The 17,874-nt window shown below is 41.6% G+C and overlaps 1 protein-coding gene across 2 annotated transcripts in view; it reads right to left on the bottom strand.

The window, feature by feature from the left end:
* LOC308575780 (transmembrane protein 132C-like) overlaps positions 1 to 17,874 on the bottom strand; it is a 300,534-nt gene that overhangs the window by 153,107 nt on the left and 129,553 nt on the right. The gene's annotated exons all lie outside the window — the stretch shown is intronic.

The following is a 17,874-nucleotide window of genomic DNA, read 5'->3' as shown; positions in this document are numbered from 1 at the left end:
TTCCTACCCTGGTGGGCTGGGCCCTTAAAAATAAAAGAACAGAGGAGCACAAGGAGATAGAGTCTTGCAGATCTGCCATTTAATTCCCCACAATGCCTCCTAAATCACCTCACTCCTACTGGGGGAAACTCTTCAAGATCCCCACAATGTTCGCCAAACCTCAGGACTCTCACTAGGCCCCACCCCCACTGGTCTTGCTTTGCACCTTCTCTGAGTGTTCCTGCTTGGCTAGAATGCGTTTTCAAACTTTGATAATACTTCTTTGTTTCCCTGGCTGGAAGGGTAAAGAAAGGTGTGTGAATGCCTCCAGAATCTATTCTACTTCATGGAGATAAAAATTGCATTTGTTGCTCAAAACCCACTTTTGCCTCTGGCCCTGACCATTTAGAAAAACACAGAATAGTAGAGTTTCAAGGGTCCTGGGTGTGTGTGTCATCTATTCCCTACCCCTGCATTGCATTGTTGGCAACGTGGCCCTCTGAAAGTTGAGCAGAAGGGAATGTGACCCTTGAGCTGAAAAGAAATCCCTTGAAATAAGCAGTTGCATACAAACAACAACAACAACAACAACAACAACAACATGATGCTTCCTTAAAATGCCATCCCTTTTAAGCAAGTCAGAGTCCAACCTTCTCGTTGTCTATCCCAAACTCCACAGAAGTGTCTCCCATTTCCCTGCCTGTATTTGAGCCAAACTGCATTCTAAATGACCCTGTCTAATAAAAGAGATCATTATTTTTTGTTATCAACCAAAAACCTCCTTTAACAGCCTCATAAGAGCCCTCTAACCACTTACTATAGAACAATTACATCGGCCGGACATAAATTTTGCCCGATGGTTTTTACTGCCACTCTAAGCCAATGAAGGAGTTGTTTTGTGAAGGGAACCATCTACTTCCAAGTTCAAAGGGTGGGGGAGGCTGGTCCTGCCTTGCTTGATATCACCCAGAAACACTAATGGGATCCAGGCAGGTTTATGGGACAAAGAGCAGGCCCCTTTCCCTTAGGCTGTTTTCAATTTTGCTTTCAGATAGACATATGTGCCCCATTTCCTGAAGATGAACCTAGAGTAGGTTAACCCATGAGTGGGGGGAATTGATTTTGTTTGCATTTTAATGACAGGCTACCTAATTCTCACTTCCTCAAACCAATATAGGGACCGGAAAAACAATCCTTTGAAATTCACACTTCATGCCAGACTCTGAGATGTAGTTCTCCAAATGATCCATGTGATAATGCAAATACTAAATGAGAGGAAAATATGCATATGCATGCATATGTGACTGAAAATAGCATGCAAAGATGAACCACGTTTGGTGAAATGGCTTGCAAAATGTGCTAGGCTGGTGGTTTGAGCCCACACAGCAATGGCTGTCTGCAGGACTCCTTGCATTGCAGGGGGTTGGACCAGATGACCCTCAGGCATAGCTGTCAACTTTTCCCTTTTCTTGCGAGGAATCCTATTCGGAATAAGGGATTTTCCCTTTAAAAAAGGAGAAAGTTGGCAACTATGCCCTCAGGGTCCCTTCCAACCCTACAATTCTATGATTAGGAGAAAATTGCACTTAAAAAAACAATAGCAAGCTTTGCAAATTTCTATGGACATGTGGAGAACTGAATTTAAGACTAGAAAAATGGAAAAAAGAAAAAGAGAGAGAATCTGAAACTGACCGTCTGTCCCTACCCAGAGTCTTAGCACCTCATTCCATTGCATCTGTGGACCTGGCCTCCCACAGCCCCTGCTAAATTGTAAATACTCAAAATCTAACTTCAAGGGGAAAACTTGGTACAAAAGTGCAGGTCACAAATTGCTATGGAACTGAATTCAAGACAGGGGAAAGGAGGGACTGAGAGAACAAAAACTGACAAATGTGTGCCTCTATATCCCTGGGCCTGAGGTAATAATAACAAAGCAGGCTGGAGCCATCCTTTAAAACCAGGAAGAGAAAATTTTGGACTTCCAGATGTTGTTGTACTCATCCCAGTCAGCATGGTTGATGGTCAAGATCAGGGGTCAGTAAACTTTTTTAGCAGGGGGCCGGTCCACTGTCCCTCAGACCTTGTGGGGGGCCGGACTATATTTTGAAAAAAATAATGAACGAATTCCTATGCCCCACAAATAACCCAGAGATGCATTTTAAATGAAAGCACACCTTCTACTCATGTAAAAACACACTGATTCCCGGACCGTCCGTGGGCCAGATTGAGAAGGTGCCTACCCATGGTCAAGATGTTGGGAATTGTATTTCAACAATATCTGAAGGGCCACAGGTTTTCTCTCCCTGCTTTTAAATAACCAAGTACTCCCTCCCTTGAAATTCAACCTGCGGCCCCACAAAGATTTTGTGTGTATCCCTAGACCAGCTGCATACACCAGCTTCACTGACCACTTGTCTCAGCTTAATCAGCCCCTGCTTCCCTCTAGGTGATGTTATCATTCTGTTGAGATGCAAGAAAAGAATAATCAGCTCCCCCAACTGCCTTTTTCTTATTTTTAAAGTCACGTTATTTCTGTAGCATGTTCCGTTCTGTAGCAAGCAGAATAACACCCCTTTGTAGGATACATTTTTGGACTTCATTTATTCCTCCTCATCACTCAGTGGATCCACCTTTGGGGAATCCATTGGTATTTTAATTTTTGCCTCACCATTCGGGAAGGAAAAAGTGGGAAGGACCACCTTGGAGCTCTCTATTGATCTCTCGGAGGATAAGCCCAAACCGAAGCTGAAATGAGAAGTGCTAGAGTGGGTAATATGCCTCTAAGTGGTTTTCTATTGCTCTCGACTTCTTATTACCAAACTCTCTGGCTCTCCAGCATCGCAGGGACTCCCAATTCTCTCCCTGCTTAGTTTTCCAATCAGTGACTCAGAGAGCAGGAAGTAAAGGAACCGCAAGGCACGCGTCTCTCTGACACGGGCAACTCTGCCAGTGCCGAATCAAAACAGACCACATGGAATTTGAGCTGTTTATGCATATGGTTAGGCACTGGCACCAAGAGAGATGAAAAATATCAGTGACCCGATCACCAGAATATCTTATTTTCTCCACTTGCCTTTTTAGTTTCTCTCTCCTTGCAAAACAGCAAAGCCTGAACGCCAGGACAGCCTGAAATAATGGGTAGAGCTGACTTTTTAGAAAGGCCTCTAGACTACAGTTCTTCATCCTTGGCCCTCCAGATGTTATTGGACTACAACTACTATCATCCCTCACCATTGACTAGACGCCTCCTCATTTAATCATTAGAGACCCCTTTAAATACCTTCCTTGCGGGCATCTAGTAAATCCATTATCAGACTGGTGGCCATATATCTGCATGTTCTAATAGCTCTTAGACTTCCTAAAACAGTTCCTAAGTGAGGCCAAGGAAAGTCCTGTTACCTACACTTACTGGCAACAGTATGATCACACTTCACTCACAGCCTTTTGTAGAGTCTCATGCCTTTCATAAATAACCATAAAATCTGTAACACCTGTGTGACATTAATGGAGTCAAACTAACAATTCATGTTTTGCCAGATAGGCACATGAAGGGACTGAGGCTCACTGAACTTTCCTGTAACATTTGCTAGAAAGAACTCTGTGAGATCACTTCCTTTGTCTGCCTTGGTAGGACACTGTAACACTCCTTCCTTCCTTCCTTCCTTCCTTCCTTCCTTCCTTCCTTCTTGGACAGCCTCCTCTTTATTCATCATGCTTCCAAGCTAACCACATGTGCATGTCTGAGCTCTGCAGCTCAGACACCATTTATGAATTTAACATTTTGTATTTCTGTAACTTAGGAAGGAGTTATAAACCTGCCTTCTTTTTGCTACTGTAACTGCTGCTTTAAGACCTACATTATGTAAGTAAATGCCACTTTTACTTTTTCATAAAACAATGTGTGTGTGATTGTTGTTTTTAAGGGTGAGAAAAGGTGTAATACCAGGAAAATCCAGTTTGGATTATTGTTTCTTGAAGGTTAGATCACCCTTGTTTTAGCTTTCAAATTTAAGCTACAAAGGATGGTACTCTGCTGATCTCACTAAGGTGAGCAAGGAAAGATAATAGCTAAACCATACATCCTCTCCTTGTGTCTAAATCCATTCCTACAATACAGAGCCCCACAGATTCTTGCCCTGGAGAGCAGTCTCCCTAAGGACAAATTTGCAAGACCCAGATTGCTACACAGGAGAGACTCTCTGCCTTCTGTACATTACAAACAACCCCATATACAAAGATCAACTGTTTCCTCCACCCCACAAACCTCACCGCATCCAGCGTCAATCCTTCCAACTCTGAAGAGCACAATGCCCCATCAAAACTTTGAACAGTGACTTGTCTCTGCCCCCGTTCAGTTAAAAAGAAAAAAGAAAACCCCTCATAGATGGGCAAAAGGAGAATGCCCGATTTCCCTTACTCACTGCCTTTGCCATCACCTAGCAAGGTCCATTTAACCCAACTTTTAGCTTCCAAAGTAAGATCAATGTCCCTCTCTCCTAGAGCCTTCCTAGACAAAGTTCCCCTCGATGATATGTCTCTGTAGCCACTTAGACCTTGAAAACATTCTCTGATGTGTTCTTCTGCTGTAGATTTTATCAATGGGTTAGGGGACACATAATTTATCCCCTTATGAGGTGGCTTCCTGGTCGATCCTTAGAGACCCCTTTGAATATCTTCCTTGCCGGAGTCTAGTAAATCCATTATCAGACTGGTGGCCATATATCTGCATGTTCTAATATCTCTTAGACTTTCTATTTTTTTAAAAAAAATAATATTTATTAATAATTTCAAAATTACAGAAAAAAAGAAAAAAATTAAAAACAACACTACAATACATAGAAAAAATAATAAAAAAGACATAAAAACCAATGCAACAATACAGCAAAAAGATAAAAAAGAAGGAAAGAAAAGACACAAATCCCATATTACATATCTTTAACTTCCATTTGCTTGTTTCATTGACCTCCTCACACCTCCCTTTTTGTATTCTAGTTTGATTAATTATTTCAGCAAATTCTTTCCATCTTTCTCAATTTTTATTAAATAATTTATCTTAACAATTTAACCTATTAATTAACTCAACAAATCCTTTCCATCCTTTCCCCATATTCTGTTATTCAAATTACCTTAAGTTATTTAACCTTACCAAAAAATACTTTCGAGCTTAACGCTTAATACTCGATTATACATAACTCCTGATATCTTTTCTACTAGAGTCATATAGTTTCATTCCAACATTTTCCCTAATGTTCATTAATTTTAGGCTAATTCCCTAAGAAAAAAAAATTCTTTATAAATTTTCTTCCAATCTTCATCCAACGTCTCTTCTTCCTGGTCTCGGGTCATGTCAGTCCTTACTGTCCATTCCATCTAGTCCATCAACTTGGTAATCTAATGTCCGAGGCCCTTAAGTCTCTTCCATGTCCCTTCTGCAGATCTTCTTCTTCTTGTTTATACTTGCACTTTTCCTTGTCCTTTGTTGGTCTCTTTCTTAGTTTCTTTCCTTTCTCGTTGGGGAGTAGGTCTCTGGGGGATTCCAACCCAAAATTATCTTCGTCTCCCTTCATCCAACCAGCCCATTCCCCAGAGTTCCACTCCCCACAGTCATCAATGTAGTCCAAAAAGTATTTAAAAACATATTTCGAGGTCTCTCCAAAGTTAAGAACCTCCTCAGCTCCAGACTCCCTCTGGCCGACTCCAACTTCAATCTTCAAAGACAGCAGCTTATGCTCCTGTAGGGCCTCGGGTCTCTCCATTTGTATTATTTGAGGTGCAACCGCATCCTCCTCCATTGTCTTCTGCACTTGCCCAATCAGTACAGGTTCCTGAGTTGGTCCCTGAATAGTTTCTGTATCAATATTCCCTGTTTGTCCACAGTTATTAACCACAAGAGTCATCAAATCCATTTTCTCATTCATCAAATCCATCTTCTCATGCATCTGTTCCAGCAAGGCACTTGTATTGCATAAAGCAAGCACCAAAACTTCCTCCCAGCTCATATTTAGTCAAGGTCAAAAAGGACTGGTCCCACGATCTTAATCTGACAGCTGTAGAGTCCTCAAGTAGACTGCGGCAACAATTTAACAAGCTCCCTCTAGAGGAGACAATTTCTATTTGTATCCATTTTTTTTAAGGCAAGTCCAACAAAGGAAAATTGCTTTCATTTTTCAAACATTTTGTTTCTTTAGAACGCAGAAGGCAACATTGGAATCAGTTTATTTCTCTTCTTTAGCTATCTGTCAAAGTATTCCATTCACAGTCAATGAACCTCTCCAAGAATTTCTGTCTCTGACACCCCATTCCCAGGTTAGAGACGGTGGAAACTTATCTTTCTTCACTCCCTCTCCTGCAGGCGTTAAACAAAGTCCCCCCCCCCTTTCTCCTGCTTCCAAGGGGGTTTCAGTAATTATAAATGAAGGAAATTTAAACTTTTTTAACGACTTTCCAGGCTTTAGCTTACAAGGTTTTTGCTTCAGTCTATGTACAAAAAGCGGAAGGCGGACTTCCTGTTTTGAACCTTCCCGCTTCGGTGCCAAATTAAGATATTTCTTGATCCAATTTTCCGTTTCTACTCACGGGTACTTGTTTTAAATCCAACTGTCCACAGGAAAAAGTCAGCGCTCTCCGGCAATGGCTGTGCGGCTTCGCTCCGTGAAAGTAGCAATCAGTTCGCAGCACCGCGCCACTCACCCCACTTCACTCCGGAGCCCCAAAATGGGGTTCCCAGTGAGTAGGGTTGGGCTCCTGGTGCCCTGCCAAACCCCACGTTCCCAGGCTTCCTCCGCCTGGGATTTCTAGCGGGTCTCCACCTTCGCCGCGGCGGGAAGACCCAGTTTCCACGGAGCCAGTTCCTCCAGTTGGAGGAACTCCGCCATTCGCCGATGGCGCTAACCCGGAAGTCCTCTCTTAGACTTTCTAAGACAGTTCCTAAGTTGTCACTTTTAATAATTGATAATTGATTCTCCCGAGGCTGTGATTCTGTATCATTTTATATTTTGTACTTTGCTTAATGGTCGGTTGACTGTAATAAACATTTGATGAATTGATACAGCCAAGAGTTTATTCCGCTATATAATAAATGGCCACCGCTTCTGAACAACATCAAACAACATTATATGCCTGTTTCTTTGGCAAACCATGTCCTTCAATTTGTCAATTTGTGCAATCCCAAACATCCTTAATAGCCTCTCTTTCAGAGGAGACGCAGACAGGGATCTCCATCTTTTTTTTTTTTAATAAAGTTTTATTGCTTTTTTCCAGGGTAAAAGAAAGGTATATCATCCATAGCACATCAAAAGCAGTTTTACAGAAAAGAAAAGAAGTTATAAAAGAAAAAGAAGAAAAGATTCACATTTTTCACATCCATTTTCATGATCGATCAGACTTCCCCACGTCCCCCATCCCCTGTTTTCTTTACAATAAAAATAAACAGCAAATTAATACCTTATTTCATATGTTTTTGTGTTTTCCTTTAGTTATATAGTCCACAATTTATACATTTCGAAATCTTAACTTAATTTTCAACATTTACCAAATTCAATACTGAAGCATGTTTTTCCAGAACATTTAGCAAATTCTCAACATTCATATAGCTTATAATATTTTTGTAAATAGTCCTTAAATTTCTTCCAGTCCTCTTCCACGGCGTCTTCTCCCAGGTCTCGGATTCTGGCTGTCATTTCAGCTAATTCCATATAGTCCATCAGCTGCAAATGCCATTCTTCCAGCGTGGGTAACTCCTGTGCCTTCCAGTGTTTAGCTATAAGAATTCTTGCTGCTGTGGTTGCATATAGAAAGAAAGTTCTATCTTTTTTTGACACTCTCTGGCCCACAATGCCCAGGAGGAAGGCCTCTGGTTTCTTGTGAAAGGTGTATTTAAACACCTTTTTCAACTCGTTATAGATCATTTCCCAGAAGGCCTTCACCCTCGGGCATGCCCACCAGAGGTGAAAAAAGGTTCCCTCAGCTTCCTTACATTTCCAACATTTATTGTCAGACAAATGATATATCTTTGCAAGTTTGACTGGGGTCATGTACCACCTGTATACCATTTTCATGATGTTTTCCTTTAAGGCAGTACATGCCGTAAATTTCATACCGGTGGTCCATAACCTTTCCCAGTCTTCAGACATAATGTTGTACCCGATGTCTTGTGCCCATTTTATCATAGCTGATTTAACTATCTCATCTTGAGTGTTCCACTTAAGCAGCAAATTATACATTCTTGAAAGCACTTTCGTCTTAGGTTCAAGTAATTCTGTCTCTAATTTTGATTTTTCCACCTGGAAACCAATTTTTTTGTCTTTTTTAAAAGTCTCTAAAATTTGGGCATAATGAAACCAATCTCGCACCTTTCCTTTCAGTTTTTCGAAACTCTGCAACCTCCAAGTGTCACCATCTCTTTCAATTATCTCACAATATTTCAACCAGCCAGTCTCCATATTACGAAATTTTACGGCCTTAGCCTCTACCGGTGATAACCACCTCGGAGTCTTACTTTCGAATAAGTCTTTGTATTTAGTCCAGACAATAAGTAGAGCTTTCCTGACAATATGGTTTTTAAACAGTTTATGAGACTTTGCCTTGTCGTACCAGAGATATGCATGCCAACCAAAAGCATTGCTATGCCCTTCCAGATCTAGGACATCAGTGTTTTCTAACAAAAACCAATCTTTCAACCAGCAGAGGGATGCAGCTTCATAGTACAGTCTTAGGTCCGGCAGGGCAAACCCCCCTCTTTCCTTTGCATCTGTTAATATTTTAAATTTTATTCGGGGCTTTTTGCCCTGCCAGACAAACTTCGCAATGTCCCTCTGCCACTTTCCAAAGCATTCCACTCTGTCCACGATCTGAAGGGTTTGAAACAGAAACAACATTCTTGGCAATACATTCATTTTGACTGCAGCTATTCTGCCCGACAAGGTAAGTCTCAGTCTCGACCATGTTTCTAAATCCTTTTTGATTTCCGACCAACATTTTTCATAATTATCTTTAAACAAATTCAAATTTCTCCCAGTCAGGTTAACCCCCAGGTATTTCACTTTTGGAACAACATTTAATTCTGTTTCCTTCTGAAACCCATCTATTTCTGAAGGTGTCAAGTTTTTAGCCAAAACCTTGGTTTTTTGTTTGTTCAGCTTAAATCCCGCCACCCGACCAAATTCAGAAATTAGTTCTAAGGCTCTTTTTGTACTAGCTTCTGGCTCCTGTAATGTCAAAACCAGGTCATCTGCAAAGGCCTTCAATTTGTATTGTTTTTCCCCGACCTGTATTCCTTCCACCCGCTGGTCCTTCCTAATCATATTCAGCAACACCTCCAGGACAGAAATAAATAACAAGGGTGATAAGGGGCACCCCTGTCGTGTCCCTTTTTCAATTTTAAACTCCTCAGTCACCACGTTGTTTACTATCAATTTAGCTTTTTGCTCTGAATAGATTGCTTCAATACCATTTTGGAACGCCCTTCCCACTCCCATCCCTTCCAAATTTTTCTTCATAAATTTCCAAGATATGTTATCAAAGGCTTTCTCAGCATCTATAAATATCAAAGCTGCCTTCGTGTTCAGATTTGTCTGTAATAACTCCAAAACATCAATGATATTCCTAGTGTTGTCAGACATATGCCTGCCAGGGAGAAAGCCTGCTTGGTCTTTATGAATTACTTCATTCAAGACTTTTTTCAATCTGTTTGCCAAAATGTTAGCAAAAATTTTGTAATCCACATTTAGGAGTGAGATAGGGCGATAATTCCTGAGTTGAGTCTTTTCAGATTCCAATTTAGGAATCAAGGTGATGAATGCCTCTTTCCACGATTCGGGTGCCCCCTTTCCTTCCATAATTTGGTTACATACCTCCATTAATGGCTGAACCAAATATTCCTTCAATGTCTTGTAGTATTTGGAGGTAAGCCCATCTGGACCTGGAGATTTGCCTAGTTGCATGTTCTGAATGGCACTTTCAATCTCCTGTTGTGTTATTTTGTAATTCAGGGCTGTTTGCTTGTCTTGTGTTAATTTTTGGAGGCCATAACTTCCTAGAAAATTATCTATCTCAGTCTCCACTTGGGGTCCTTGAGTAAACAATTTTCTAAAATATCTCTGGAAGCACTTTCTAATATCTTCTGGTTTCTGAATACATTCTCCCTCAACCTCTAGATTGGTAACAAAGTTCAACTTTTGTCTCTTTTTCAGCTGCCATGCCAGCAGCTTCCCACATTTATTTGCCGATTCGAATGATCTTTGTTTCATTTGTTTAATTTTCCATTCAACTTCTTGATTTATCAATTTTGCATATTGTGCTTGATGGAATTTTATTTCTCTTAAAACTTCTTTTGATTTTGGGTTTAGTCTCAACTTTTTCTCGCCATCTCTTATCTTCTCCAAGATCTTATCCTTTTTACCATTCCAGAGTTTTTTCTTGATAGAGTTCTGCTGTATCAGAAATCCTCTCATCACAGCTTTACTTGCGTCCCAGATTGTTTTCTTTTCCACCAAAGTATTCAAATTTATTTCGAAGTAATCTTTCAGCGTTTTTTGGGCCTTCTTCACAATCTCCTGATCTCTAAACAAATAGTCATTCATTCTCCATCTGAAGGATCCAGCTGGTGCCAGTCTTAAATCTATTTTCAAGGCGTTGTGGTCAGAGCAAGTTTTAGGGCAGATCTCGACTTTTTTTGTCTTAGGTGCCAGTCCTCTAGATGTCCAAATCTGGTCGATTCTTGTCCACGAAAGATGGGCCTCAGAGAAAAAAGTTCCCTCTTTACCTAGAGGGTTCTTTGTTCTCCAGATGTCAATCAAGTCCATATTGTCTGTAAGTTCAAAAAAAGTCTTTGGGAGTCTGCCATCTTTGGTCAAGTTCTGATTTTGAGACTTATCCATATGTGTGGAGACAACTCCATTCATATCACCCATCAGGATGATGTTAGTATAGTCAATATAGTCCAACATTGTCTCATGTAGCTTCTTATAAAATTCCGATTTCCCATCGTTTGGTGCATAAATTCCTACAATCAAAAATTTCTCTCCTTGTGCTTGAATTTCAATCGCCAAAATTCTTCCTTGTTCATCTTTAAAGATCAATTTTGGTGCTAGAGTCTCCTTTGCATAAATCACTACTCCTCTTTTTTTTACCTTATCTGATGAGATAAATTCTTGGCCTAGTCTCTTGTTAATTAATACTCTCCTATGGAGCCTAGTCACATGCGTTTCTTGAAGGCAAATAATGTCTAATTGTTCTTTTCTCAAAATATGAAAAATCTTTTTCCTTCTTTCGGGAGAATTTGCGCCATTAATGTTCCAACTGAGAAGCTGTAGAGACATCTTGGACTAATTATTTACCTGCTGGGGTGTCTCCTTTTTCGTTTTTTTCTGGAGGTGGAACCGGATTCAATCCAGGCGGAGGAGGTGGCCAGGCACCTGCTATTCCTTTCCGAAGGTCTTCCCCGTGGTCGTTTAGGAACTTTTCTTGCTCCTCTGCTGTTCTGATTCTTACCCTCACCCCTTTCAAGGTAAAAGATAATCCTTGAGGGAATTCCCACCTGTATGGGATTGTGTTGTTTCTCAGTAAGCTTGCTAGGTCTTTATATGTGGCTCTTAAGTCCAGAAGTTGTTTTGGTATATCTCTAAAAATTTCTGCCTTTTTTCCCTGGATCACCAATGGATTTTTAAAATGCAAGCCGAGTATGGTTTCTTTTTCTTGCCTAGATCTGAAAATGATCAGGCAATCTCTTGGTTTATCCTTCCTAGCCACTCTTCCTAGTCTGAAAGCGGTGACAATTTTAAAATCTTTTTCCTCTGCCACACCCCAGAATTTGGATAATTCTGTTGTCAAAAATCCAATCAAATCCTCCTTTTCTGATTCTGGAATGTTTCTAATTCTGAGGTTATTTTCCCTATTTTTCAGCTCTGCAAGGGACAGGTACACTTGTTGTTCAGTCACCTGTCTACTCAGTGGTCTGACTTCGCCTCTTAATTCCTCTATCCTCTTTTTATTTTCGTCTGCTTTTGTATTTGCTTCCTGTGCCAGTTTCCGATTTTCTGTTGCAGTCTTTTCAATATTATCTATGGCCTGAGAGTTTTTAGAAACTTGGTCTGTCAATTTGTTAATTGAGGCTGTTACCTGGTCAAGTTTAGCAGCTTGTTCATCAAACCTAAGTGCTTGTTCATCCGCTTTCTTGTTCAGTGCTGCCAACTGCTCCAATATTTCTTTAGATACGGAGTCTATCCCTCCAGCAGCCATCTCTCCAAAAGTAGGCTGTATAGCTTGTCCTTCCTGCAGGCCTGTCACAATTGGGACAGATGATCTGCGTGGCTGCACAGGCAGAGTTAATTGCAAAAGTTCAGTTTGTTTTGCTTTTTTTCTTTCTGCAGCCCTTGTTTTTGCTGTGCCACTCATTCCACAGCTGTCCCAGTATCAAGGTCAAATTGTAAATCCCATGGGAAAATTAATTCCAGAAAAAATAAACATCCGGGCAGGAAAATTCCAAGACTAGTAGCAGTTCTCAAATACTATTAAATCCACAATCCAGCAGGGGGAGCTCCCTAAAAATTAGGGAGAAGGATAGGAAATTTCCACCAAAAGTTCCCTTTACACACAAAAGAAAAATATTATCCAAAACAAGGGGGGGGAGCCCCTCTCCTTAAGCTTAAACTGCAGAGAATAAAAGTTCTTTACCAAGGTGCTTGCAACAGTTCCTTTTCCCGGTTACAAAGTAGCCCAATGTTACTTCTAACTTTGTCTACAGTTACTGCAGACCGATGTTACTTGTATCCAGTCAGACCGAGAACAGGGTTTCAAAAATTTGTAATCCACAAGGTAAAAGAAAGAGGAACATAAAATTGTCACTTATAAAACTGTTATGTCCTTTCTTTAACTTTTAATCAATCAAGGTCGAATTTGCAGATAAATTCCAACTCTTTTAAGATTCCTTTCAGCGCTTCAGCTTTAAAGGGGCTTTGCTCAATACTTTAAACAGAGCCGGGAGACTGACTTCCTTTTTAGCGTCTCCCGCTTTCAGCCAAATTTCTCCAAATTTAGTTCGTACAAAGCTTCAAATTTCCTACTCACGAGTAAGTTGTTTCAGTTCGATTGTTGAAGGAAGAAAGGTCAGCGCTGATCAGCAGCAGCCGCGCGGCTTCACTTCCGCGGAAAGAGCGATGGATCCACAGCACCGCTACCCCCTTCACGTTCCGAAACCCCTTACGGGGTCCCTTCTGCGTTTCGGAGGTCGCTCCTGGTGCCCGCCGAATCCCACGGCCACTGGCTCACTCTACCAGTGGTTTTTCTTCATGGGTCGTCGCTGTGCCGCAGCGCACGACCCTTTTCCGCGGAGCCCCTCTTCAGCAACTGAAGAGGACCGCCATTGCTGAGCGCGCCGCCTCCGGAAGTCAGACAGGGATCTCCATCAATGAGCCATTACAAGTTTCCACTGTGAGACACAGGGTTTACAAACAAATACTTGGGGAACTGCCTTATCCCTTATACACCCAGTAGATTCCTGTGGATTGTGGGAAGCAAGTTCCAAAGATCTCAGAAGCCCACTCCACGGCAATCCTCCACAGGGGTTAATGCAGAGGTACCTTGTGGTATCTTGCAGCTCTACAATTCTATAATTCTAACTTTGAGCAGGGTTTTTAGTGTGCCTGCTGCCTCTGTTCTGTGGAATAACATTCCTCTCAAGATGTGTTACTGTGAATAAAGGAGAGAGAGAGACCCTAATGGGAGATACACATTGTTACACCAATGTCTCCAAACCTGCTTTGAGCTGCCCTTTCCATCCTTACACCTTGGGGGAAACACACTCCAGGGCTGAGAGTAAGATTGAAGTTTCCATCTCCTCCCCACTAAAACTCCAGTTCCCTGCAACTGACTTAAAACAAAAACCACACAGTGGGTCAGCTCCAAGTAGAAATTGTTTAGATGTCATCCACTGCATTTGAGAATCCTGCACTTTTCCATCTTGGAACTCCCTTTTTCAAAGGAGATAAGTAGTGAAAAGGTTCTTTAAATGAAGAATTAAGGGTCTTTAGGACATCATTGACCAGTAAACCAATCCCCGCTTCTTCATTTGCATGTGCCAAGCCACAAATTCAAGTCAGGATGTGATCAAGGTTGCAAATATCCCCACTATTTTGTGGGCATCGCTCAACAATATCACTATCATTAATTCTCCATTGCAAGTACTCCTACTGGATAGTAGGGAAAGTATCCCAGTAGCATTCGCTAGGTTTAACTCGCAATCACAGTAGCTCAAGAGAAGAGACACCTCTTGAGATAGGCATTCAAGTCCTTTTCGTTATGCACCACAACAACACAAAACCACAGCATGATCAATACATTCTAAAACCAGTTCATTTTGCCCTTCACTCACCCCCACAGGTCGATGCTTTAATGAGATACATATGAATAGGGATAGGGGATAGATATCATCTCCTAGCTCTTTTGATTTACTCATTTATGGCCTTTTGAAAAGATGCTAATGAGAACCTCAAAAGAGAGGGGGGGGAGTATAAGAAGAAGATCATTGCCCCTCATTTGCTCCTTGAAAACATGTCGCCATGCCTGGATCTTGCAGGAAATGGCTTCTGTTCTGCAAAAGTCTCCCAGAAGCCACTTGAAAGCTAATTTGGTGTGCTATCATAAGCTTAAGTAGCCGAGACAGGTAATGAGAGTCAAGAGTTTGGACTAATTGCAGGCTCACATCTGACACCAGGAGCCACTCTCCAGAGTCAGAGCAACTGGAAAGAGGAAGCAACGGCCTTCCTCCAGATTGATTGATTGATTGATTGATTGACTTGACTTGACTTGACTTGACTTGATTGATTGTGCAGACCAAGCCTTATGAGGAACAGTTGAGGAAAGTGGGTATGTTTAGTCTGGTAAAGAGAAGATTGAGAGGAGATATGATAACCATTTTCTAATATCTTAAGGGCTGTCACATGGAAGATGGAGCAAGTTTGTCTTCTCCTGCTCTGGAGGGTAGGACTCAAACCAGTTACAAGAAAGGAGATTCTGATTAAACACCAGGAAGAACTTTCTGACAGTAAGAGCTCTTCAATAGTGAAACAGACTCCCACAAGAGATGGTGTACTCTCCATTCTTGGAGGGTTTAAAGCAAAGCTTGGATGGCCATCTGTCATGGATGCTTTAGTTGAGATTCCTGCATTGCAGGGGGTTGGACTAGATGACCCTCATGGTCCCTTCAGCTCTGCAATTCTGTGATTCTACAATACGTATATGTTGCTTTTCAACAATGAGCTGTGCCCAGAGTGGCTTACAAGCAAAAGGCAAATGTTGGGATGGGCAATGGTGGTAGTTCTCTTCCCCAGGCTCCTGGATCGTACCAGTTGATTAGGTCACCTCCAACAGTATGGGATATTTAATCATGATTTGGGATGTACGAAAGCATTGCTTTGTCTCCCACCCTGTATTCATTGCATGCAGTGCTGTTTCCATTCCACTGCAATTCATTTTCCACCAAAAACTATGTTATTCATCTTGCTGCCTGTTGTGGTGAAATTAAAGGTTATGCAATTAATTATGTAAATTACATTGTTCTTATGTTATCCCACCCTATTCATTTCAATGCAAAGGAAACCCAGTACAAATGGGATGGAGTATAATCAGTTATGTATTGTTTATGGACTGAAAGCAGCAAAAGCAAGGGGCAATCGTATTCACTGGATTGATTTCTGTTCCGAATTTCGGAAGGATATTTGAACACTATCTATTTCCACTCCTGTTTCCATTTTCATCAGCATTCCCCATGTCCCTAATCATGACCCTAACTAAAAATAAGTAAAAAAATTCCTTCCAGTAGCACCTTAAAGACCAACTAAATTAGTTCTTGGTATGAGCTTTCGTGTGCATGCACACTTCTTCAGATACACTGAAACAGAAGTTGCCAGATCCTTCTATATAGACGGTATAAAATAAGTAGATGAAGCTAACTCATACTGTGTCATGTGGAGGGACCATCATTGAATGGCAGAACATTCAGTGACCCCGTTCAATCCCTGACATCACCAGCTAAACATACAAGGCAACAGATGATGGGAAAAGGCCTTTCTCTCTGTACGCCCCTTAGCAGCCACTGCTAGTCAGCACTGACAATACTTGGCTAGATGGACAAACAGTGTAAGGTAGATTTCTGTGTGCCAGTCTATTAACTCAGTGTTGTCTACTCTGTTTGGCAGAAGCTCTCCCAGGCAGGCTTCCCTAAGCTGGTGCCCTGCAGATGTTTGGACTACACCTCCCATCAGCTCCTACCCAGCATGGCCAATGGCTAGAGATGACAGAAACATCTGCAGGGCACCAGGTAGGAAAAGGATGCTCTTATGTCTCTCAAGTACACAACTGCACTCCTTTTAGATAGGGACATCGGGAATTGAATCTGGGACTTGCTGTATGTAAAATGTAGCCAATGAATTATTCTGATTGGCCATGGGCAGCCCACTGGAATTTTTCAGCAAGCACCCATGATCTCAGCACAACAGATGTAGCTTCACAGTGTCATTGACAAGACAAAAAAATAATAATGACAGCCCATAATATCCAACAGAATTAAATGGCAGTGAGGGCAAATGAGGACTGAGGCCAGTGAAGGAAAAGGAGGAGGAAATTGCATTGAATAGAACTGAAATACTGCAGACATGCACTGAATTTTTCAACAATTCCCCCAAAGAAAAGCAAAATGAGGGAAGTTGCTTTGGCTTAGGCTTAGTTGAAAGGGAGGCACCTCATCTATCAAAATGGCAACTTAAGAAAAATAATAAACCTAAGGTCAAAAAAGTGAGGATGTTTCAAAGAACAGATGTTTTTTCTCTCCAATTTGTACAGCTTACTGCTATGTGGATTTTGTCTAAGCAGCACTCCAAAGGAGCATGCAGGCATAATTCAGAAATTCAAAATAATAACAAAGGATAGAGTAGAGTGCCACACACAGACTGTAATTTCTTTTGGTGGGATGTCAAAATGTTCTCTCCTTCAATGAACGTCTTTCTCAGGCATTCTAATTACCGTGACAAACATCAAAAAGTGCTGCTTGCAATTTGGCTCCAACCTTACTTAACGGGGAAGAAAGTGTTTGAATTTCAGATGTGCTGTTTTGCCACTTAACTTCAGTGCACCTTATAGCAGTGAAGAGGCTGTTCCCATGGCACTGGATGAAATGCTCAGTCTTTCTGAAGATCTAGGACAAGGGTGGGGAATATTTTTCAGCCCGAGGGCTGGCACATTCCCACCTGGATAAGCTTCTGGGACCCAGTGGCCAGTGGCAGGTGGCGCCAGAGGGGAAAATGAGTGGAACTATTAGTGCAAATTTCACATTTGTACTGTAGGCTAGTTTCTCACATGTCATCTGTCCAGGCAAGCAAGAGGTACTGTCAGGGTTCAAGGACACATTCCAGCCCAGCAAAAACACTCAAAGAGGAGGCAGAGCAGGGTTGGTGAGGGGTGTGGCCTGGGGAGAGTTCTGAAAGCCAGTTAGAGAGACCTGAAGGGTTGCATTCATCCTTTGGGTCTGAGACTTCCATCCCCTGTTCTATGGGACAGCAAGACCCCAGAACTGGAACCTCCTGATTTGTTCTGATTGGGTAACCCTGAATTCTAATGGGAAGACCAAACATTCTCTCTCCCAACCCCCCTTTATCATTCTGTAGACTTTCATTACTCCCCACTCCCACTTTTCATCTCTTTTCTAAACAGACAATTGTGCCAGCACTATCCATGCATCAAGCACACAGAGCGAGCAGCCACTTAAAACATAACCATGAAAAGATTACAGTGATGCTGCCCAGATGCAGCCAAGAGGAACTCAGCATACACGGCAGCCTCTGGCCATAAAGGCCTCCTTTGGATTATCCTCAACAGTGAAGTCTTCTAGATAAGTCCATTTGC

This window comes from Podarcis bocagei (assembly GCF_964188305.1).
Source record: "Podarcis bocagei genome assembly, chromosome: 16".
In the NCBI taxonomy this organism is placed as follows: domain Eukaryota; kingdom Metazoa; phylum Chordata; class Lepidosauria; order Squamata; family Lacertidae; genus Podarcis; species Podarcis bocagei.
Note: the sequence above shows the minus strand (reverse complement) of the source record. Positions and strands in the feature narration are given on the sequence as shown.